Genomic DNA, 25,835 nt, shown 5'->3' with positions numbered 1-25,835 from the left:
ACAAATATATGTGTATACATTGTATGTGTGTGTAGTGTGTGCTTGTGTCTTATGACCTCATAAATCTGGTTTGGCTGTTTTTCTTGTCTGTCATAACACTGACATTTTTGAAGATTCCAGACCAGTTTGTTTTGTTTCTTTGTTTTAGAATGTCCCTCACTTTGAATTTCTCTTATCATTCCCTCATTATAGATTCGTATTCAATATTTTCGACAATAATATTACATGTAGGTGGCAAAGCATCTTCCCCAATCCTTCAGGTTAGGAGGTGTTAGAATTACTCATTACCCCTGTGCGATTTTGATTCAGGTTAGTCTATAGACAACACTGTTTCCCAGGTGACTCAGTGGAAAGAATCTACCTGCCAAGCAGGAGATGTGGTTTTGATCCCTGAGTCAGGAATATCCCCAGTGGGAAGAAATGGCAGCCTACTCCAGTATTCTTTCTGGGAAAAACCCCATGGACAGAGGAGCCTGGCAGGCTCAGTCCATGGGGTTGCAAGAGTCGGACACAACTTAGCAACTAAACAATGATAGACAACACTTTGACAGAAACCTGCTTTTAAAAACTTTACAAAATTTATGTTTTATTTGAAGAAATGAAACTTGGTCAGAGTTCTGTATTATCAGCTCAAATCCTCTATTTAAACTGCTGAAAGCATTCTGTTCAGTTCAGTCACTCAGTCGTGTCCAACTCTTTGTGACCCCATGGACTGCAGCATTCCAGGCTTCCCTGTCCATCACCAACTCCCAGAGCTTGCTCAGACTCATGTCCATTGAGTTGGTGATACCACCCAACCATCTCGTCCTCTGTCGTCCCCTTCTCCTCCTGCCTCAGTCTTTCCCAGCATCAGGGTCTTTTCAGATGAGTCAGTTCTTCACATCAGGTGGCCAACATATTAGAGTTTCAGCTTCAACATCAGTCCTTCCAATGAATATTCAGGACTGATTTCCTTTAGAATGGACTGGTTGGATCTCCTTGCAGTCCAAGGGACTCTCAAGAGTCTTCTCCAACACCACAGTTCAAAAGCATCAATTCTTCGGCGCTCAGCTTTCTTTATGGTCCAACTCTCACATCCATACATGACTACTGGGAAAACCATAGCTTTGACTAGACAGACATTTTGTTGGCAAAGTAATGTCTCTGCTCTTTCATATGCTGTCTAGGTTGGTCATAGCTTTTCTTCCAAGGAACAAACATCTTTTAATTTCATGGCTGCTGTAACCATCTTCAGTGATTTTGGAGTCCAAGAAAATAAAGTGTATCACTGTTTCCATTGTTTCCAGTCTATTTGCCACGAAGTGATGGGGCTGGATGCCCTGATCTTAGTTTTCTGAGTGTTGAGCTTTAAGCCAACTTTTTCACTCTCCTCTTTCACTTTCATCAAGAGGCTCTTTAATTCTTCTTCACTTTCTGCCATAAGGGTGGTGTCATCTGCATATGTGAGGTTATTGGTATCTCTCCGTGCTAAAAGCATTAACAACAAATAAATAACTAGTATGTTCTGTGACATAGTGCTGGGTCCTTGCAGACACCAAGAAAATTAAAGGGGGCACAGTTCTTGCTTTGGATCCAATTGAGAAAGTAAAATAGCACATACAAACAACTTAAGAGAACAATTTTCAATCAGGTGATTAAAGATTACAAAAGTTTATAATACTTGGTGAGAAAACATACTCTTATGTTGTTGGGAATTTAGTGTAATATTTTTGAGGCTATTTTAGCAGTATGAAGAATTAGATTGCACACGTCCTTTGACCCAACAATTCCAGTTAGGAGTTTTAGGCTGGGCATGTAATAGCACAAGAACCCAAAACTCTGTCCCTCTTGCCCACCTGTCTTCTCCTTCCCCACCCCCACTCCCCTAAGTGCACATTCCTTTCCTCATTATTTTGAGACAACTTAAATGCCTGCCAAAATGAGATTGGTTAATAAGTTATATGCCATGCACATTAGTTAGTCTCTTCTGGGAAGAGAGAATAGACACACTTTCCCTATTTCTCCCACTTAGTACAACTCAAACCTCTGCATGTTATGTATACAGCAAACCCAAGAACACTGAGAGAAACTAGGAACTTGGAGATGGACTTGGTGGTAAGTTCCCTGGGTTTTCCTCTTGTGTCATATATCCCCTGTTGGAAATGAAGAAGTCAGCAACCCAGAAAAGCTAACAGGCAACAGATCAAAAACAAGGTCCAGCAAAAGTCTGCTCCTTCTAGCCAGAAGCTGAAGAAAAGGGGCATCCTGGGAAGACAGAAAAGCTTCAGACAATAATCTATTCCAGCCAAACACCAGAGAAGAAACTAAACTGTGGTCCTACTCACAACCACACCAGCAAAGGCCAAGGGGGAAGCCTATGATTCCACTCCCACAAGACTCATGGGGCACCTTGGTATTCCTACCACCACCACTGTGGTGTCACAGAGACCTCAGGGAAGCCTGCACTTCCATACCCAGCAGTCAGTAACAAAGGCACTGTTTTCTTCTCACTGGGGTGGTGGCAATTCAGAACATCAGGATACTCGCCATCTCACAGTGGCAACAAGGCCACTTGTCACTGTGCTGGTGGAGAGCACCTGGGAGCTGGAATTCCCAGCCCCTCCCAACAGTAAGGGGCACTTCCCTCAGCTGTCCCCTGAGGCTAGTAGGGACTTTCATCTCCTCCTGGCAATAGAGAGGTGGTGCCAGAGCAGTGTCAGAGAAAGCCACCTAAAACAAAAGATTTAAATAAGATCTAATAAGCATATGAAAAAATGCTCATTATCGCTGATCACTAGAGAAATGCAATCAAAAGCACAAGGAGATGGCACTTCACAGCCGTTAGAATAGCCATGATTTAAAAAAACAGCAACAGTACAGAAAATAACAAGTGCTGGCAAGGGTTGGGAGAAACTGAAACTCTTGTACATTGCTGCTTATGGTGACTCTTCAAAAAGTAAACTCAGTGAGAATTCCCTGGCTAAAATCCAACTAAAATCAAGTTGTCAGCAGAGCTGTCTCTGGTCCTTCTGGAGGTCTTAGGGAAAAATCTGTTTTTTCCTTTTCCACCTTCTAGAGGCTGCCCATATTCCTTGGCTCCTGGCCACATCCCTCTGCTTCCATTAGTGTCACATCTGCTCTAACTCTGACCTTCCTTTCCTCATATAAGGACTTGTGGTTCCAGTGAGTCCACCTGGATAACCCAGAATAATCCCTCCACCTTGGGACCTTTAACTTAATCACACCTAAACAGTCCCTTTTGCCATGTAAGATAACATAGTCACAGGTTTGGGGGATTAGGATGTAGACATATTGGGGGGGACATTATTCTGCCTGCCGCAATGACCAATCAGCTTTGTTGAATAGTGTATAAAGTAGGAATCAAGAGGAGACAGTAAAGACATTATTAGAATAAAGTTGAAAAGTTTCTAGGAAGATGTGCATTTTAGTCCAAAAATGGCAAAATGATTTTTTTTTTTTTTTTTGCTTCTTTTATTCTTAGGTTAAACAAACCAATGACCAATGATGAAAAGTGTTTGTTTGTTTTTCACTGCTGGCAGTAATTCCTTACACATATAGTAAGCACTTAGGTATTTTTGAATGAATGAGTGAATAACTGTAAGAATAAATAGTAGAACTACAAAGATCAAAGAATATTATCTATTTCCTATAGTGATTTGTAATGTTGATATGCTGTTTAAATTACTCTTTAAAATTTCTTTTAAAGATTAAAACTACTCCTGCTATTCATATTCAAAAAGGATACATCCTGATGTCTGTCCTCTTTAGCTTATATGACCATTTCTCTTCTCTGGATTTGTAGGCCTGCATTTATTTACTAAAATGATGATGATTTACGTAAAGGTGCTTTTAAAAAAAGTACTTATTTTTATTTATTTGCACCAGGTCTTAGTTGCTGCACAGCTGCAGTACGTAGGGTCTTTTGTTGCACCTGTGGGATCTAGTTCCCTGACCAGGGATCTAACCCAGGCCCCCTGCATTTAAAGCGTGGAGTCTTAGCCACCGGACCACCATGTAAGTCATTACATAAGAGCGCTTTTAATAAGAAGCTGTTTTAAACTATCTGGACTGTAAAACAAACTGAGTTCTACTTGCAATTTTTTATCTTACTTTTTTGTTGCACAAACAATAATTTAAAAACAATAAAGGACATTTTAAAAATAAAATTTCTCCTAAACCTACTACATTAAGGAACAAAGCTCAGCATTTTCCTCCTGTTCACTGCTCCATCCAATACCACCACTGCTTTGGCATTGTTACTTCTGCTGATGTTGTTTGTGAATTTTGTATGGTGAATTTGCCCACATTTAAAAGTGGGCCTAGAGCATGGGCTGGATAGTGGTGGTCCTTAGGTCCAACCTGTGCATCTGAAGCTGGGGTGCAGTAGACGTAGAAGTGAAGCAGCAGTTTAAAGACTTCATTTCCTTGGAATAAATCCAGCCATTCTTCAACTATTCAGGCTTCATGGTTTTTACCATACTTGAGTACCATCTGAATTATTTACCTAATTTTTTTATAAGTCAATTTAGATTTACTTTTCTTGAGTGAAATCACAGGCTTAATTTGTTGTATTTTCTAATACTGATTAAAATAATTACCTGTGGGGACTTACCTGGTGATCCAGGGGTTAAGACTCTGTACTCCCAATGCAGGGGGTCCCCAAGTTCAATCCCTGGTCAGGGAACTAGATCCCATATGCTGCAGCTAAGACCTGATGCGGCCAAATGAATGAATATTAAATAAAATAATTACCTAAAAAATGAAAATAAATACTGTGAATCAGTATAGTTCATCTGAACTTTTCTGTTTGGGATACACTGTTTCAGATGGATTGTAGACCAGTGAAATCTGTAGTCATTAGTCAGACCATGGCAGAGGGAAATTAGATCTTGGTTTCCAGTTTTGAATTCTGAATGAAAGGTCAGCTAAAATCGGTGACTAGCCAGATAAGTATTAATCATCAGTTGTTGCTGATGAAAGCTTTTTTTAAATTATATTAATAAGACTTAAAAAAAGAGGGACCACTCTGCCATCTTCCTGACTCCCGTAGAGAGGCTGAGGTGATGCATAACTAGCTGGTGTTCCCTGACCTAGCTACACTAGCTGTTTGGGAAGGCCTTTGAGTCTGAAAAGAGAAGGTGGTCAAGGCATCATGCCTTTTGCTTGCTAGAAGCTTCTATTTTTCTTTTCCTTCAAAATCCTTTTGAAAATAACTTTAAATTTTTATACTTACAGTTGATCCAAAGAAAAGTTATATAGGCTGTAGTGTCATTGAATAAGCTTTGGAAGAGGGGATGCAGTCAAGAAACCTATTATGTTAAATACTTGAAATTTTCTGAGTATTAGGCTGACCATCATCCTCTTCATTAAGAAGGCAAGAACAAGAAATATGCTCCACTACAAGAAATATGTACAATCTGGTGATATCATGAATAAGCAAACCAGAGCATCAGAGGAAAAGTCTTACTTAATTGTAATTTATAAGGCTTTGTCTCTTGTTACTTTCAATAAGAAATACCAAAAATTGTCCTGATATGTCCACTGCTACTTAACTGTTTTTCCTGAGCTAATCATTCACGTTTAAACACCCTTCTATTGCAAAGCAGACACTTTGCAGTGTTTCTTTAATCTACAGAATATGTTCGCAGTAGAAAATAGAATTTGTTCATTTAAATTGTCATTGAACTTTAATAGCCTTCATTTAATATGACCTATCTTTCTCTATAAGCTGATGTCTCTTCAGTTCAGTCGATAAAAAAAACCCAGACCCTGTGTTTAGCTGTCTTTTTGTTCACTGTACAAGTTTGAAAAAAAAAAAAAAGATGATTCTAATAGATTTAACTCTAAATACACCTCAAAACTGCTCTGGGGACTTCCCTGGTGGTCCAGTGGTTAATAATCCATCTGCAAATGCAGGGAACATGAGTTAATCCCTGGTCTGGGAATATCCCACATGCTGCGGAGCAACTAAGCCCATGGGCCCCGACTACTGAAGCCGGCTTGCCTAGAGCCTGTGCTCCACTACAAGAGAAGCCACGGCAATGAGAAGCCAGTGCACCACAACTAGCGAGTAAACCCCACTGCCACAACTAGATAAAAGCCCTCGCATGGCAATGAAGATCCAGCACAGCCCAAAATAAAGAAATTAAAAACAACAACAAAAAACTGCTTGGACTGAACTCCCTGTCCGGCCCAAGAAGGGGAAAAGCAGAAACTCTGGGGCCTTCAGTGGAATGCTTCCTGTTTTTCTTGCTCTGATTCAGAATTGGCTGCTCCACCTGTTAGACTCACTGAAAGGAAAATCTATCAAATGAACTAAAAAATGAGATGCTGAGGTTAAAAAGTTGAGTCAGGGGGTACATTCTTACATAAGTTTAGATTAATCTGCTTAAAGGTATTTGATAAGATAGCGGGATACTTGTAGACAGTAGGAATCACTGAGGGGATGGACTCTCAACAAAGTACAGATTGAGGAGTAATTACTACATTTTCCTTGTTGTCCTTCAGTCGCTCAGTCATGTCCAACTCTTTGCAACCCTATGGACTGCAGCACACCAGGCTCCTGTCCTTCACCATCTCCCAGACGTTGCCTAAACTCATGTCCATTGAGTTGGTGATGCCAACCAATCATCTTATCCTCTATCATCCCCTTCTCCTCCTGCCTTCAGTCTTTCCCAACATCAAGGTCTTTTCCAATGAATCAGTTCTTCACATCAGGTGGCCAAAACATTAGAGCTTCAGCATCAGTCCTTCCAATGAGTCAGTTCAGTCGCTCAGTCATGTCCTACTCTTTCCAATTAATATTCAGGACTGATTTCCTTTAGGATTGACTGGTTTGATCTCCTTGCAGGCCAAGGAACTCTCAAGAGTCTTCTCCAACACCACAGCTCAAAAGCATCAATTCTTCGATGCTCAGCTTTCTTTATGGTCCAACTCTCACATCCATACATGACTACTGGAAAAAACATAGCTTTGACTAGACAGACCTTTGTCAGTAAAGTAATATCTCTGCTTTAGGCTGTCTAGGTTGGTCATAGCTTTTCTTCCAAGGAGCAAGCATCTTTTAATTTCGTGGCTGCAGTCACCAATTTGGGTTGCCTTCCTTTTTTGACTCTGATTCCTAGAGGCAAAAAAACTGTGGAGGGATTGGAAGGTACAGAGATTAGAAAGATTAAATGATTTACTTCAAAATGCTTGCATTTGAATCCATTCCTTGAGAGAATAGTGATGTGAAGCCCCCTGGGCGATCCCTTTAGGCTAACTAATGGGAACTGAGGTTTCAACTCAGGCAACTGCTAAATTGTTTGTGGATCTAGGTCGATTATTAAGACTCCTAAGGGTATCAGCGGCCCCACCTTGCCTCCACCCTACCCTCCTCCTTCAAGTGGGGACCTTTGTCCCTATATTATTTAAATCTTGATTTTTGGTTAAAGTTAGAAGGCTGAGAGTTAACCTTTGCCATCTCTTGAAAGCTCATTAAAATAATGGTAAACATCTTGTTGAAGACTTAAACACTCAAGAAAATGGGAAAAGAGACAACTAAACTCAAATTGGAAAACAAACGGGAAAATCATGAGAAAATTAGCAGATGGGAGAAAGCTTAGTCCTAAATTCATAGTGAGGAAAGTTGATAAGCAACTTAATTTATATTGCAGAGCAGTCAAAAGACTAAGAAATTGGTAGGGCCATGTTCTTATGGGGATGTGAGGTTAAAACATGAACACTGGTTGAAAGGCTGTTGAAAAAACAGAAAGTGCCAGAGCAGAGAGAAGCAAGCACATTTCTACCCTCAATCACCTCCAGGCTCTGCTGAACTTCAGGAACCCAGAATAAGTGCCTATGCAGCCAAACCCAGGTTTGTATGCATGAGCCTGGAGTTTCATGTTTGGCCTCACTAGGTCAAACAAACTGAAAGGTCAGGGTTTGGAGCAGAGAAAGGTTTACTGCAAGGGCCAAGCAAGCAGTACAGGCAGTGGCTCATGCTCAAAAGACCCCGGACACCAGCTCGCTCTTTGCTGATCCTGGATTAGAACTCTGTGGCTGCAGAGAAAACTCAGGAATAAAAATAGAGAAAGTGACACTTTAGGCTGAAATCACTGGCAACCCCTACAAGAAGTCAAGGAGGAAAAATAAACCCAGGGATCAGAAAAGCCAACAGACCAGTTAATTAAACCTTAGAGGGATTGTTAAATTGAAGTTTCCTAGAAAAATGGGAATAACCAGAATGTGAAGTGTTCAGGAAGACTCAGGTGTGACCAAAAGCAATCGCCCATGGTCTCAAGCTCAGGAGCATAAAGAAGAGTGGCAACAGTATCTCCAGAAGCTCATAAGTTTACAGGATTTACGCTCCAGTATCCATGAGGTCAAGGAGCAAGCCCCAGCCAGTCCTGTCCTGATGAAGAGGTCCCTTGGCAGGATCCTGGGATACAGATGGTTGGACAGTGTCTCCTTGGGTCCTCCCTGTGAACATGTGGCCAGCCTCCCACCTCCTGAATACCAGTCCCATGTTTGTGCCAAGCATACTCCCTTTGGGGAGCTGCTGTGCCCTCCCCGCACCTCCCCCCCATATATGATCTATATGGAGGCTCCTCAGGTACCCGGATGGGAGCACTGGAACAGGAGTCCTCCAAGGTCAAGTACATTCCTGTCCCCTGCTTTTTTCCTTGCACCCCCCAGCCTCCAGCTGCAGTCAACCTCCTCTGACTCTCATTCAGATCCTGAACTTAAAAGGATGTTAGAAACTGGATCCCAATTCTGTCTGAAAGATGACAAAATACTGCAGTTCTATACACTCAATGACTCTTCTCTTTTCCAGCTCAAGATAATGAGAATAAATGTGAAATTAAATGAGAAAAAAAAAAAAATAAGACCTTCCCTACCCCATGTAGTTAGGCAACTTTTTCTCCTTTACTCTGGCTAGTCTAGAAGTTTACTCTTCAAAAAAAGTAAAATAGTAGGCCTCTGGATTTAAGGCCCTCCTGAAGATATACTTGAAGTTGGGTGGTCAGTGTAGAGAACTATGGGTGTGGGGGTAAACAGTTTCCCCCTCTCCCCTCCCTTGTCCTCTCCTTTTGCTCCTCCCCTTCCTTCTTTACCACAAATGTGGGAGAAGAGCCAAAAATCCTTTCTAATTTAGCAAATTCACAAGTATTTATATCTTTTAGAAAACAAAAAGACAATTAATTTATTTATCACCAGACCAGTAACTTGCTAAAATGACAAGCATCAAGAAATCAAACTTTAGATGATAAATGTGATGAGGAAAAATCATAAATTTTTCTATGACAAGACAATCAAATTAAGACATTAAAAAAAAAAAAAAGGCCTGATTTGTGATGGGCATTTCCCAATGTGCATTACCTACGTGATGCATTAACCAGATCTCCTCAAAGCAGGACAATGTCATCAACCTTTGAGAAAAATGGACTCTCTCTTTAGACACCAGCATTGTAATTTTAAGATGAATATTCTTTTTAATCCCAAAAGGGGGTCACATTGATCAAAGGCTCACTCTGTACACATATAACTAAACATCTCTGATGAACTTGATGTACAATGCTGAACTGTCAATGTGTTCCATAAATTCTTTGTCTCAAGATTGTATAAAAATACATCTCTAACTCTAAGCCAGTGGAACAGTTCTTGGAGCTTCTGCAAACCTGTGTCTTGGGATATAGTCCTCTTCTTGGCTTGATTGTGACTAGATTGTCCATCCACAAAAGTAACTTATACAAGATACAACAATCTCTGAGCTAAAATATTTTCAACTTACTACATAATTTTTCAGCTCCTAACTGCCTAAAGTTTCACCAATCCACTTATATTTGTCCTCTGCTCTCAGGGGAGTACAATTTGACAACTTATTTTTGCTTATAAGATTTTATCTTTAGTGATTTCAATGTTGCAAAATCTCTTTGAGGGTTTTTCAGTGTAAAGATTTTTGCAGACATCACTTCCACTGGCACATCTTTATCCTTGGTGTAACAACCACTTTCCTCATTTATGTTGCTAAGTTCACCTTCACAAAATTCCCCTGGCTGCATGCCTATAGATGCAGTGGTATAAACATCCTAATCATTTCCAATTTCACTTTTCACTTTTTTGGCTTCACTTTCATCTTTCTTAAACAATTCTCTTTCCACCATTCACTTTTGTAATAAGTCAGGTAGATTTTATCAGTGGAAGACAAAACAACGACTGCATACTGAATAACAGATTCATGGTGACTAATCTTCTACAGACTTTGAAAGAATGGATGTGATTGGCTACGGATCTTGATGCACATCTTTTATTTCCCTAGTGCTTTGAGGCCGGTGAAGTTTGTACTATGTCGTTGCAGGTAATGTCCTGTGCTAACTGAAGTCTGCATGGTGCTGTTGGGGGACTGGTCTTAATTTAGACCACTGTGACTCAAATCTGTGGATATCAGAACTGTGCAAAATGAGGATCACCTGTAGTTATTTCCTACTGAGAAAGTGATCAAATACATTTCTGGCAGAAAAGATTATCAATGTAGAGGTTCTACATTGCTCATTTTGTAGTCTTTGGAACCAGCTTCCTCAAGTCAAAGGTGAAACGCTGATGCATAGCAAAGGTAAGTCTATATTTAAAAGAAATGAAGTACTTGGAGACAAGTTTGAACCAAACCTTCTCATTAACAAACAGGCCAGTTGAATGTTCCACTGGGAATTTTCTGTTCTCTATTAGTTCCTCCCTTCTCCTTCTCCCTCCTTTTAGTCATTAAAACACTTCTAATCAGAGATTTTTAAAGTTTAACCTTCAGAATTACCCAGGACTTGGTAAAACTCAGATTGCTGGAAATCTGCATGTTCTCACAAGCTCCCAGGTAATGTTGATGGTCTGAGAACCGCACTTTGAGAACCACTGCTTTTCATGATAGACTCAAGAATAGAATGAAAACCTCTTCAGTTAAGTGGATAATTCACAAACTTTTTGACTAGTAAAACCTTACGATCAATTGATAAAACATGAACAACGCTTTCAGGCCATAATTTAAGTCTCTTAAGCCAAACCCACAATTCTGCAGATGCCACTTTTTTCAATATGAATTCAGTTTGTCTTATTGTACACTCAGCTGCTTCAGTCATGTCCGACACTGTGTGACCCCATGGACTGTAGCCACCAGGCTCCTCTGTCCTTAGGATTCTCCAGGCAAGAATACTGGAGTGGGTTGCCATTCCCCTTCCCAGCCATTCCCCTTCCCAGGGGATCTTCCCTCCTAGGGACTGAACCCACATCTCCTATGTCTGCTTCATTGGCAGGTGGTTCTTTACCACTAGTCCCACCTGGGAACCCCTTATAGTACACAAAAACAAATATTTAAAAATCTTCAGAATACTATCTAGTTATTTTGAACAAAAATATCTGTGACAAAAGTTAAAATCTAAAGACAAAAACTACAATTTATTTTGCTGTGTAACAGAAAGAAATGTTTATGCTCTTAATGGCTTGATTTTTGAATCAAGTAAGCTTTGAAACATCGTTTGAATGCTCACAAAGTCAGAATGAAGTCTGTGGTGTAGTACTGTACTAATGCTAATTTCTTATCTTTGATAATTGTAATATGATTATGCAAGAGGTTAACATTAGGGGAATCTGGGTGAACGATGGTGTCAAGAACTATCTGTATTATTTTACAATTCTTCTGTAAGTCTAAAATTATGTCACAATTTTAAAAGTTTAAAGAAATGCATAGGAAGAGCACCCTGCTATGTGTATACTTATACATCAAAAAGAGTTTTCATCTGTGGGAAATTACTTGGGTTTCCTCCTTTGTCTCTACAGAATAGTTCAGTTGCCATGTTCTTTCTATTTCTCAGTCTTGGGATAATTTCAGAGACAGTCTAAATGGATTTTATTGGGATACCAATTGAAATTTGGTAGAGGTATAAAAAATGTCTATGGAAGAGGTTTTTTGAAATTGGTGACATTTCACTTTTACCCTCTTCTTCTAAAAGTTTTTATTTTTATAATTTTGAATAGGTAACATATTTACAAGATTTAAAATTTAAAAGGTACGAAAGTGTATACAGTGATGAGCTATCCTGTTACTCTTGTCTTACTGCTAGCTAATTTTCTCCCCAGATTCAACCAATAATATTATTCTTCTGTATCCTTTAGATATATTTGTTAACACATAAGCCAGAAAATGCATGTCTATTTTATAGAAAATGATAGCTTCATTTACTTTTCTGTATCTTTAATTTTTTTAACATATTTTGGAGATACAGATTCTATATCCGTGCATAACAGCCTGCTTGATCCTTTCTGGGGTCTGCATTGTATCTTATTATAGGAATGTAAGCAGTTTATCTCACTGATCCCCTTGGTGGACATTTAGATACTTCCCATCATTTGCTATTATACACAATGCTGCCGTGAACAGCTTTGCCCCATCATTACTTGCACATGTGCAGTTATATCTGTATTAAGTGTAATTCAAGGATCATATATGTGACATTATAATCTGGAAGAGCATTATTATATGAACTTTTTGATAAGCAGTTATACACATTGTACAAAATGCAAAAGAACAAAAAGGTAGATGGTAATTCATATTCCTCTCCCCAGAGGTAACCTCTGCTACTTGCTTCCTGGGTATGGGCAGTATTTCTGGCCACTTTAACTCAGGTTTTTCACAATCTTTAACCAATGGGTTGGTCCTTCCTTCCTGCCTTCTCCTTCTCCTTCTCTCTTTCTCCTCCTCTTCTCCTTTTTCTTCTTCTTTGAAATTTCTATTTTAACATCACCCTTGCTTAATCTAAGATGGCAAAATCAATGAAGGCATTGCTATATAAATGTGAAGCCTTAAAACAAAACTTTTTTTTACAATCTATCCTGTGAAGTGTATCCAACTATTATTAACAGGCAGAAGTGTTCCAAACCTGGAAATAAACTATTTCTTAGAAGTATTTTTTTCAAATAATCATTGTGTCACCCCTCTATGTGTGCTGGTTCCACACATCCTAAAGAGAGGCTCACAATCACAAGAGCACGCTCATATTAACAACTCTTCACTGAGTTCCCAAGGAGGGGAGGAATGCTGCCTCTTACCATCATTTTCAACATTGAAGTGCTGACCAAAAAAAGGGCAGCTTTTACAAGACTCTGGAGCAATTCTGGAAAAAACTACACCATACAAATCAGGCCCATTCACTCCTGGACTCCCTTTCTTGATGGCAAGTGCTGACCTGAACGAGATAAGGGAGTCAATCTTGGTTATTCTGGGGAGCAACAGAGATGGTTGGGGTGAAAATGATATCCTGTGAGTGCCCAAATCTTCTGAATTAGGGGTTAAGTTGTAGAAATGATATATGATAAGGTAGCCCAATGAGACTGGACAGTTGATAACAATAATGGCAAAAGTGACTGAAAATTAAAAATGAATATAACAGCCATAGAGAGGTAATAGTGGAAAATATAATTCTTTTAGCAGTGAGGAACCTGGGTACAATTATAGAATACTCAAAAGCACCCCAAGGATCAGTATAAATATTGACATACTTGGGAAAGGAGAGAGGGCACACACAGAGGTGTGACAATTTTTGCTCCCATGTCAGAATATAATTTAGGAAAAGAACTTCCACCTGCTTCATGTGGACAATAAATGACATACCCAGAGACCAATTTTCCTTTCCTAAACAAGTCTCCTCTGTTATATATAATTTTTTAAAATTATTAACCTTAATATAACTTGGATATGCACATATGTGCTCACGCAACGATACAGTCATCTAAATTTAAATAACAACACTTAAGGGTTTAAAAATCCAGCTCTTAAAACAACTTTATCAAGTATATCATCATTTGATGTTTATGTATATAATGGCTCATCAGGTAAAGAATCTGCCTGCAATGCAGGACAGGAGATGCAGTTTCAATCCCTGGGTTGGGAAGATCACCTGGAGGAAGAAATGGCCACCCATTCCAGTATTCTTGCCTGGGAAATCCCAGAGATAGAGAGGCCTGATGGGTTACAGTCCGTGGAGTTGCAGAGAGTTGGACATGACTGAGCAACAAGCATGCACACGCTTTTTTATCTTGAGTAGTCTGAAGAAAAAAGTGTTCATGCATAAATGAGAACACATGTATAAAACCATGCATAGGCATTATGTAGGAACTATGCGTTTCATTTTTTATTTCTGTGTTGGGAGACCATTCTCCATGGGTTTCTCAGGATTCTGCACATCCTAAGAGCAGAAGCAATGACTTCCTTTGTTCTGGACTGTCTTTCAAAGATGTCTGTACAGTGAACAAGCAGGAAATAGAAATTGTTTCTCCCTCCAGAGCAAAGGATGTGTTTTATTTACTGCCCATCATGATAATGTCCCCCGCCAGTATTAAAGTTAGATGGTCTTACTGCTCATTGTGAAATGTGTGTGTTCTTTAAACTCAGGTTTCCTCTCTTGTAAATGCAGTCGACTAAATGGGCGACGCAGGCACATCCTGACCCTCTTTGTGTCGCTCTGTGGACACTGGCACGTAGGGGATTGATGAAGTGCTGGCTTGCTGGGAAGAATACTGACTCTGACCCAGGCATCTTATGTTTTCTCCCAACGTCCATGAAACTGGGGAAGACTAGCTTGTTGGCTGAAATTAGAGTAGAATCTTAGATTCTTCACAGTTCTTGGTTCTCTGAATTTTAATATTTTTTAAAGTTCCCAGGGAAATATTGATTCTTAATTAAATATCTCAATAAGCTATTAGTCTAAGTTTCCAAAGACAATTTACAATTTTAGACAAATATATTAAGTGGACAGTAAAGTCCAATGCTGATTTTAAATTTTTATCAGAGAGCTGCCATAAGTTATAAGCTTATACACAAAAGGTAGTGGAGAAACTCTACAATAAATTACTGTATTGTCTAAGCTTTTTGAGACCAGTTTCTAACGATGCTAGTCATTCAAATAAAAACTCAATCCAATTGTATGCCTATGTACATGTTTATATATTTTAAGCAATAATAATTTATAGGGCAAGTGTTTAGAATTTTGGAACTTTAATATAGCATTTTGTAAAATGTTGAATTTCTCACGTGAAATAAAATGCTACGTTTGCATTTTTATTTCTCACATAGCAAAACCAGGAGAAGAAATACAGCTATCTTCCACATCCAGCATATATGAAATAAATTATTAAAGCATTTGAATAGTATTATATAAATCTGGCTTATAGTTTACTGTTTATCTACTTTTTTCATGTATTTTAAAAGTAACATGAAAACAGTAAATCTTGGTTAAAAGAATTTTTCAAAGTCTTTTCAGTTGGAAGCTGTATCTTTATAATTCATCATCTTACAAATGAAAGGGGTCTCCTGTATTTGTTTAATCTTTTCTTTCCCTTTTTATAACTACTCATTGTTGGCCTGTGGTCACTCTGCCATGTTTTACATTATAAATTCTATCTCTATTTTTTACAGTATGAATAAGAGAGACAACAGGTCATTCAATGAAAGTTAAATTTTCCTTTTTCTCATCTGAAAATGCTTTGAGAGTATTTATAGTAGAAAATGATAGTGTTTAAATTTGTATTAATAATTTAGTTATCTTTATAGGTTTATATGTTTTAAATTTTATTTTGGTTAGAGTTTTAACTCTCATATAAATTTAAAATTTTCCACTTGGAAGTCACGTTTTCCTAGAAAAAGGACCTTTTAAATTTCAATTTTCTGAAGGCTGATGTTAACCTGTTTGATGCCTTTCTATAAACTCTAGAGTGCAATTTTATTGCCAGGCACTTGCAGACAGGTGACAACCCAGCATTTATCTTTCTTCACAGCTTAGAGAATTTCCCATCAGGCTTAATGTTTCAGTTTTTTTGGAGAAACTTTATGATCCTTTCCCTTAGACTCAGAAGTCTTAGTGGTCTTTTGTCACCAATTATAGGAAGCCCATTGAATTTGAGAAATTTAACTCGACTTCCTTTTCTAATTTCTTCCATGCTTGAGTCATTCTATATAATGCAAAGACTTCTACTGAGGGAGGGTCTTGTCCTCTGTCTTTTGTGGCGTATCTACACCAGTCCTCCAGGACAGAAATCTTTTGCTGCTTCAGAAAGGTTATGGTGCCTTTCAGAGTCCTACATCTTCCTGGGTACATAAGAACTTTCACATAGGACAAAAATCCACAGCATATAACAAAAGGAAATGGTGAACTCTTAGGCAAACTGAAATGATACAGCATCCCTCTAAGAACAAGGAGGATGGAAATACATTCATAAAAAAGAAAAAGCACTTTCTTCAAGTGGCCTTGAGTAGCCCGTGAGGCTCCTCTGTCCATAGGATTTTCCCTGACAAGAATACTGGAGTGAGTTACCATTTCTTCCTCCAGGGGATCTTCCCCATCCAGGATCGAACCTGCATTGCAGGCAGATTCTTTACCGGTGAGCCACTACGGACTTCCCACAAACACCTTCACTTCTGCATTTATCCTCTGGGGGGCAGCAGTTCCCCATATAGGAGTAAGAAACCAGCGGGAAGGTGAGGGCCACTTGGGCTCTTCAATTTGTTTCTCATTTTCCTGGCCATGAGGGAAAACTTGCTTCTTGCTGAGGCTGAACTCTCACAAAGAATCCTCACTCACCTGAATAAAATTTAAGCTGAATCACCTTTCAAATTTAGAACCACTTATTCAGAAAGTAAAGACTACTGTGAGTCAGCTACTCAGATGAGTCTCCACCTATTTTATGGATCTACCTTTTGTAGTATCCCTACAGTAACAGCAACAACAAATACCATACTTACTGAATTTTCTTACCCGCTACAGTTCCTCAGCAGTGTATCATTATTAAAAGTTATTCATATATTTATCACAGTTGTGAATGAATTTATGAAAATCAAACCTATGGGCATAAAAAATGGTCATGATATATATTGAGTAAAAAATAGAGATTATATGTTATATTTACAAGATAATTTCCTTTTTGGAATGCCCATACCTTCAGGTAGTTAGAGAAAATATTTCTGAAAAGTCATAACCAAAATTTCAATAGTAGTTTCCTTTGGCTGATGAGATTGAAAGAAATCAAAGTGTTAGTCACTTAGTCATGTCTGACTCTTTGCCACCCTGTGGACTGTAGCCCACCAGGCTCCTCTGTCCATGGGATTCTCCAGGCAAGAATACTGGAGTGGGTTGCCATTCCCTTCTCCAGGGAATTTCCCCGACCCAGGGATCAAAACTGGGTCTCCTGCATTACAGGCAGATTCTTTATCATCTGAGCCACTAGAGGAAGTCTGATGAGATGACAGGAGTTTTTATTTCTTGCTTTACCTCATTCTGTATTTTCTACATTTTCCACACTAAACATTAAAGTATGTACTATAAAATGGTATATAAAAAGAAAGAATACAGATGTCGGGAACCTTAGAGAAAAATTAATAGTGAATTTCAACATTTAAATGACTATTTGCATGTGAATAGCCTCCATCTTAGTCCTACATTTTCCTGTCTTATATTCTGGTTTTTATTGATTAATATTTACCTAGAACTAGCACACAGAACTAGCGTAAAGTTGTTTAGGGCTTCCCTGATGACTCAACGGGTAGAAAATCTGCCTACAATTCAGGAGACACGAGAGACAATCCCCGGGTCAGAAAGATTCCCTGGAGAAGGAAATGGCAACTCACTTCAGTATTCTTGCCTGAAAAATCCCATAAACAGAGGAGCCTGGTGGGCTATAGTTTATGGGGTTGCAAAGAATCGGATACGACACAGCACACAAGAAAAATTGTTTTGAGGTGAATAAGATTTTGGAATGAGGGTAGTAGATGTTCAAAACAGAGATGAAATGCGGGAGAGAGGTATCTGCTCATTATTAGTCTTTCAGGGCAAATGAGCAAATGTCACTGCCTAGCTCTTTCTCCTCTTGGTCCATAGTTTCTAGATTGCCTCATTACAGAATTCTAGAATCTCAGAGGACAGTGAGCCATCCATGTCATTCTGTCCTGACCGCCTACCCAGCTCAGAGACCCACCCCAGAATACCTCTAACTTCTGACCTCTTCTTCAGCACCTCTGGAAACATGGAGCTCAGTACTTTAGCCTGAAGTACTCTTTCCCTTGGTCTGCCTGGGGCACTTCTATGCATCATTCAATATTCAAATCAGGTGCGCAGTTTCTGTGAGGCCCAGTCATTGGTCTTCTAAGTGTGGATTCTGAGGTCAGAAAGACGGTTCAATCCTGCCTCTCCTCCTAACACTTGCTATGTGATCTTAGCCAGCTTATCTCATCTCTGAGGTTTTCTTACTTGTAAAATGGGGTTCACAGATGTGATAATGCGTATGGGCTCTTCAGATGGTGTCCAGAACATAGCAAGCAAGTTCAGTTCAGTTCAGTTCAGTCACTCAGTCATGTCCAACTCTTTGCGACCCCATGAATCGCAGCACGCCAGGCCTCCCTGTCCATCACCAACTCCCGGAGTCTACCCAAACCCATGTCCATTGAGTTGGTGATGCCATCCAGCCATCTCATCCTCTATCGTCCCCTTCTCCTCCTGCCCCCAATCCTTCCCAGCATCAGGGTCTTTTCCAATGAGTCAACTCTTCGCATCAGGTGGCCAAAGTATTGGAGTTTCAGCTTCAACATCAGTCCTTCCAATGAACACCCAGGACTGATCTCCTTTAGGATGGATCTCCTTGCAGTCCAAGGGACTCTCAAGAGTCTTCTCCAACACTACAGTTCAAAAGCATCAATTCTGTGGCGCTCAGCTTTCTTCACAGTCCAACTCTCACATCCATACATGACTACTGGAAAAACCATAGCCTTGACTAGATGGACCTTTGTCGACAAAGTAATGTCTCTGCTTTTAAATATGTTATCTAGGTTGGTCATAACTTTCCTTCCAAGGAGTAAGCATCTTTTAATTTCATGGCTGCAATCACCATCTGCAGTGATTTTGGAGCCCCCCCAAAATAAAGTCTGACACTGTTTCCCATGAAGTGATGGGACCAGATATCATGATCGTAGTTTTCTGAATGTTGAGCTTTAAGCCAACTTTTTCACTCTCCTCTTTCACTTTCATCAAGAGGCTTTTTAGTTCTTCTTCACTTTCTGCCATAAAGGTGGTGTCATCTGCATATCTGAGGTTATTGATATATCTCCCGGCAATCTTGATTCCAGCTTGTGTTTCTTCCAGCCCAGCGTTTCTCATGATGTACTCTGCATAGAAGTTAAATAATCAGGGTGACAATATACAGCCTTGACGTACTCCTTTTCCTATTTGGAACCAGTCTGTTGTTCCATGTCCAGTTCTAACTGTTGCTTCCTGACCTGCATACACGTTTCTCAAGAGGCAGGGCAGGTGGTCTGGTATTCCCATCTCTTTCAGAATTTTCCACAGTTTATTGTGATCCACACAGTCAAAGGCTTTGGCATAGTCAATAAAGCAGAAATAGATGTTTTTCTGGAACTCTCTTGCTTTCTCAATGATCCAGCGGATGTTGGCAATTTGATCTCTGGTCCCTCTGCCTTTTCGAAAACCAGCTTGAACGTCTGCAAGTTCACGGTTCTCATATTGCTGAAGCCTGGCTTGGAGAATTTTGAGCATTACTTTACTAGCGTGTGAGATGAGTACAATTGTGCGGTAGTTTGAGCATTCTTTGGCATTGCCTTTCTTTGGGATTGGGATGAAAACTGACCTTTTCCAGTCCTGTGGCCACTGCTGAGTTTTCCAAATTTGCTGGCATATCGACTGAAGCACTTTCACAGCATCATCTTTCAGGATTTGAAATAGCTCAACTGGAAGTCCATCACCTCCACTAGCTTTGTTCGTAGTGATGCTTTCTAAGGCCCACTTGACTTCGCATTCCAGGATGTCTGGCTCTAGGTGAGTGATCACACCATCGTGATTATCTGGGTCATGAAGATCTTTTTTGTACAGTTCTTCTGTGTATTCTTGCCACCTCTTCTTAATATCTTCTACTTCTGTTAGGTCCATACCATTTCTGTCCTTTATCGAGCCCATCTTTGCATGAAATGTTCCCTTGGTATCTCTAATTTTCTTGAAGAGATCTCTAGTCTTTCCTAATCTGTTGTTTTCCTTTATTTCTTTGCATTGATCACTGAGGAAGGCTTTCATATCTCTCCTTGCTATTCTTTGGAATGCTGCATTCAGATGGGAATATCTTTCCTTTTCTCCTTTGCTTTCCACTTCTCTTCTTTTCCCAGCTATTTGTAAGGCCTCCTCAGACAGCCATTTTGCTTTTTTGCATTTCTTTTCCATGGGGATGGTCTTGATCCCTGTCTCCTGTACAATGTCACGAACCTCCGTCCATAGTTCATCAGGCACTCTGTCTATCACATCTAGTCCCTTAAATCTATTTCTCACTTCCACTGTATAATCATAAAAGATTTGATTATATGCCCGAGGTCAGGGGCGGTGGCTTGGAGGAGCTGCCCCACCTCCAAGGTAAGGAGCAGCAGCTGTGCTTTGCTGGAGCAGCTGTGAAGAGATACCCCACATCCAAGGTAAGAGAAAACCAAATAAGACAGTAGGCACTGAGAGAGAGCATCAGAGGGCAGACACACTGAAACCACAATCACAAACAACTAGACAATCTGATTACATGGACCACAGCCTTGTCTAACTCAACGAGACTAAGCCATGCTGTGTGGGGCCACCCAAGATGGACGGGTTATGGTGGAGAGGTCTGACAGAATGTGGTCCACTGGAGAAGGGAATGGCAAGCCACTTCAGTATTCTTGCCTTGAGAACCCCATGAACAGTATGAAAAGGCAAAAAGATAGGACACTGAAAGATGAACTCCCCATGTCGGTAGGTGCCTAATATGCTACTGGAGATCAGAGGAGAAATAACTACAGAAAGAATGATGGGATGGACCCAAAACAAAAACAACACCCAGTTGTGGATGGGACTGATGATAGAAGCAAGGTTTGATGCTGTAAAGAGCAATACTGCATAGGAACCTGGAATGTTAGGTTCATGAATCAAGGCAAATTGAAAGTGGTCAAACAGGAGATGGCAAGAGTGAACGTTGACATTCTAGGAATCAGCGAACTAAGATGGACTGGAATGGGTGAATTTAACTCAGATGACCCTTATATCTACTACTGTGGGCAGGAATCCCTTAGAAGAAATGGAGTAGCCATCATGGTCAACAAAAGAGTCCGAAATGCAGTACTTGGATGCAATCTCAAAAACGACAGAACGATCTCTGTTCATTTCCAAGGCAAACCATTCAATATCACGGTAATCCAAGTCTATGCCCCGACCAGTAACACTGAAGAAGGTGAGTTTGAATGGTTCTATGAAGACCTACAAGACCTCCTAGAACTAACACACAAAAATGATGTCCTTTTCATTATAGGGGACTGGAATGCAAAAGTAGGAAGTCAGGAAACACCTGGCGTAACAGGCAAATTTGTCCTTGGAGTACAGAATGAAGCAGGGCAAAGGCTAATAGAGTTCTGCCAAGAGAACACCCTGGTCATAGCAAACACCCTATTCCAACAACACAAGAGAAGACTCTACACATGGACATCACCAGATGGTCAACACCGAAATCAGATTGATTATATTCTTTGCAGCCAAAGATGGAGAAGCTCTATACAGTCAGAAAAACAAGACCGGGAGCAGACTGTGGCTCAGATCATGAACTCCTTATTGCCAAATTCAGACTTAAATTGAAGAAAGTAGGGAAAATCACTAGACCATTCCAGTATGACCTAAATCAGATCCCTTATGATTATACAGTGGAAGCAAGCAAGCAAGCAATAAATGGTAACTGCTACCATTAACAGGACTTCCCTGGTGGCTCAGACGGTAAAGCATCTGCCTACAATGTGGGAGACCTGGGTTTGATCCCTGGGTCAGGAAGATCTTCTGGAGAAGGAAATGACAACCCACTCTAGTACTCTTGCCTGGAAAATCCCATGGACGGAGGAGCATGGTATGCTACAGTCCATGGGGTCGCAAAGAGTTGGACATGACTGAGCGACTTCAATTTCACTTTCACCATTAACATCAGTGGCTTCAGCCTTGACCTGCAGATTAAAATATCCTGCAAATCTTTTAAAACACGATTTAATAGGTCTGGGACGATGTTCTTGACAGAGTTTGTATTTTCCAAAAGTTGCCCAAGCCTGCCAGGTGGGGAACTGTTACACCAGCAGTTCTGAAAGTCTGTTACCTGACCCAGAAGCACCAGCGTCTCCTGGGAACCTGTTAGAAACTCAAATTCCAGGGCCTCACCACACACCCACCTTGTAAGAAACTCTGGAAATGGGCCCCAGCAATTCAGGTTTTAACAAGCCTTCCAGGAGATTCTGATACATGCTAACGTTTATGAACCACTGCACTAGTTGGAAGGAGAACCACTGTGAGAACCACAGTATAAGGAATTATCTTAGAAATTAGACTTTACACCATTGTGGGAGGGGCTAGGGAAGTAAGATCCAGGGAAAAGGCAAGAACTGTTTGTCTTGTTCAATGTGTATGTATTTTTCGGGCTTAATGCTGTGCCATACACAAGTTCAGTTTACTTCAATTCAGGAAATGTTGACTGAACACTAGAGTTCTTTATGGCAGTGTGCCTGGGCCCTAGAAATACAATGCTGTATGAGGCATCTCAGGTTGCTTACAGCCTCTCAGACTCAGCTCTTCCTTCCTGCTCTCACTGCCCCTTAAGCACACCTCTACCTACTGCTGAAATCTTTATACTGATCTATATACACTTTTTTTAAGTTATAATTTACATTTATTTGATAATCATGGGTGTGATAAAAATTGTATACTTTTCATATGTTTATTGGCCTTTAAAATTTTTATTTATTTATTTTAATTGGAAGCTAATTACAATATTGCGGTGGTTTTTTCCATACATCGACATGAATCACCCAAGCATGTACATGTGTCCCCCCATCCTGAATCCAGCTCCCACCTCCCTCCCCACCCCATTCCTCTGGGTTGTCCCAGAGAACCGGCTTTGAGTGCCCTGCTTCATGCATCGAACTTGCACTGGTCATCTATTTTACATATGGCAACTATATATACACTTTTATATGTCTATGTCCACCACTAAATTGATCTTCTTAGGGCAGGAACAGACTTTACTCATTTCCTAGGAGATACTTAAAGGCAGTTGTATTCCTGGGCCTGGCTCTGCGTTCCAAAGCCATGGGTTGTGTTCCCCTAGTGAAAAACGATAGGAGGGAAAAGCCTGGTGTATGAGTCAAGGTTTGATCAGGAAAGCAGAACCACTGTGAAGATTACAGTACAAAGAATTTGCCTTAGAAATCAGACTTGACACCATGGTAGGAGGGGTTAGGGAAGTAAGATCCAGGGAAAAGGAGTTGAAAGATTACAAATCAGCCCTCCTTAGGCAGTGGTACTTTAAAAAAAAAAAAATCTTATATTGGAGCATAGTTGATTAACAACGTTGTGTTAATTTCAGGTGTATAGCAAAGTGATTCAGTTATACATATGTATGTATCTATTCTTTTAAAAATTCCTTTCCCACTTTGATTATTACAGAATATTGAGCAGAGTTCCTTGTTCTATACAGAGGCATTGGTGCTTTTAGAAACCGGAACTTTTAGGGAAATCTGGACAAACACATCCGGCTGCCACGGGGACAGTGAAGGAGAGTTGGTGAAGACATCTGCGGAAGGTTGCGGTCCTGGTGGGCCTCGTGTGGCTGGAGGTCCACATGGCTGGTATTGGGGTGGGGGTGTTGTCACATTCAAAGCAGGGAGGATGAGACCAGCAGGAGCGAGCAGCATCTCTGCGTCTTACCCCACGACTTTCGGGAGTAGCAGCACTGCTTCATTTCATTTTCTCAATCACAAATTAATTTCTCCTCTGAACAACTCTAGCCTAGAGCCACATAGCAAAGGGTTTTTTAAAATAATTCCTATTTAGCCCAGTTGACACAGTACTAAGTCACCCAGCTGGTAAATATTACTCATCTAAAAAGCTTATATTTATATTCTCTCCAGGAGCTACTGTTTCATCCATTTTTAAATAGCCGTGATAGAATAGTGTTATTTCCAGACACAATCGAGTACCATCTCCAAATGTCGTGTAGAGAAGATAAAAGGCAGAAGAGCTGTTATAACAAAGGTCTGTTGCTAGATTCGGGTCTCTAGATCAGTAGTAGAAATAGAAGTTAAGGTTATTTTCAGGGAATGATCTCTTCATGTTCTTTTTGATATAAGGAGTCATGTCATTGCAGGTTCTCACATGTTTCCTACAGGCTTAGTCCATAAAACCAAGCTATCTAATGCTACTTCCCCATTTATATGACAGGTCCCACACTGATTATTTCAATCTAAACTCCCACCTGATAGCACAGGGAACTATACTCAATATCTCTTAGTAACCTATAATGGAAAAGAATCTAAAAAAAAAATATATCTACCTTTCTATCTATATATATACATAGGTATACACACATATGGGCTTCCCAGCTGGTGCTAGTGGTAAAGAACCTGCCTGCCAAAGCAGATGTAAGAAATGCAGGTTCAATCCCTGGGTCGGGAAGATCCCCTGGAGGAGGGCATGGCAACCCATTCCAGTATTCTTGCCTGGAGAATTCCATGGACAGAGGAGATTGGCGGGCTACAATCATAGGGTCGCAAAGAGTCAGACATGACTGAAGTGACTTTGCACTCATGCATGCATATACACATATGTCAATCATTTGCTGTATAGTTGAAAGTAATGCAACATTTTAGGTCAACTATATTTCGATAAAACGTTTTTTTAAGAACCATCTCACTTGGGCTTCGTTTTATCTCTCCAATTTGGTCCTTCCACCTCTTCAACATCTTCCCATCACATTAGTCAGGTTCACTGTTTCACAAAGACGCTGCTTGGATTAAATATCTGTTCCCTATGTTTTTGTCTTGGTTTCCTAAAGGGATTGTAAGCTCTTCAAGGAAAGCGTTCATGTCTTTTGAAATTTATTTCTCTTCTTTTTGCTTTGAGGCTCCCATAGGCTGAATGTGAAGTGAAGTGAAAGTCGCTCAGTCGTGTCCAACTCTTTGCGACCCCATGGACTTCTCCATGGGATTTTCCAGGCCAGAATACTGGAATGGTCAGCCTTTCCCTACTCTGGGGGATCTTCCCAACCCAGGGATCGAACCCAGGTGTCCCACATTGCAGGCGGATTCTTTACTGGCTGAGGCACGAGGGAAGCCCAAGAATACTGGAGTGGGTAGCCTATCCCCTCTCCAGCAGCTCTTCCTAACCCAGGAATCAAACTGGGGTCTCTTGCATTACAGGCGGATTCTTTACCAACTGAGCTACCAGGGAAGCATATAGGCTGAATATGTGAACCCAAGTCGACTAAAGATGAGTAGAAGCACCAATCACCACACACATGCTCTGAGCACTCAGGACACCTCAAACATATGATGAGCTGCCAAGTATTTAAACTAAGACTGACAAAAAAGAAGACACGTCCACTTCTGTCATCTTGTTGATGGCATCTTCATCTTACTCTGTAATTCTTTAAAATGATTGCACAGGTTTCTTTTTGTTGACTGCCTCTTCAGTCTGGACAGTATGATGGAGGGGAATGTTTTAAATAAAAACTCAACATTTAAAATATAATAAAAAATATTTCTTTTTCTCAGGACTGACTGGTAAATAGCTAATGCCTGTGCTTGACTCCATTCTAGTTTACCATGAGCAGGACTCAGAATAGCACCAGATACAATGAAATATTTCATAAGGGTTTTGGAGCGAAATCATAATCATCTCAGAGTCAGAAATTATCTTGATGTGTTTTTCGTAATGACAATATTGATAATACTGTAAAGCCCCATGATAACACAGTGTGATGAAGTTCAAAGGTCT

At 40.2% G+C, this 25,835-nt stretch overlaps 1 long non-coding RNA gene across 1 annotated transcript in view; it reads left to right on the top strand.

Moving 5' to 3' along the window:
• The window catches only part of LOC145538785 (uncharacterized), a 41,018-nt gene that overhangs the window by 3,606 nt on the left and 11,577 nt on the right, over positions 1–25,835 (top strand). Inside the window, exon 2 of the long non-coding RNA XR_014077244.1 lies at positions 10,340–10,594. This is a non-coding gene — a long non-coding RNA (uncharacterized LOC145538785). The remainder of the gene's footprint in view (positions 1–10,339; positions 10,595–25,835) is intronic.

Source organism: Giraffa tippelskirchi, chromosome 2, assembly GCF_054371585.1.
Source record: "Giraffa tippelskirchi isolate mGirTip1 chromosome 2, T2T-mGirTip1v1.2.pri, whole genome shotgun sequence".
In the NCBI taxonomy this organism is placed as follows: Eukaryota; Metazoa; Chordata; class Mammalia; order Artiodactyla; family Giraffidae; genus Giraffa; species Giraffa tippelskirchi.
The sequence above is the reverse complement of the archived record's forward strand: the minus strand, read 5'-3'. Positions and strand labels throughout refer to the sequence as shown.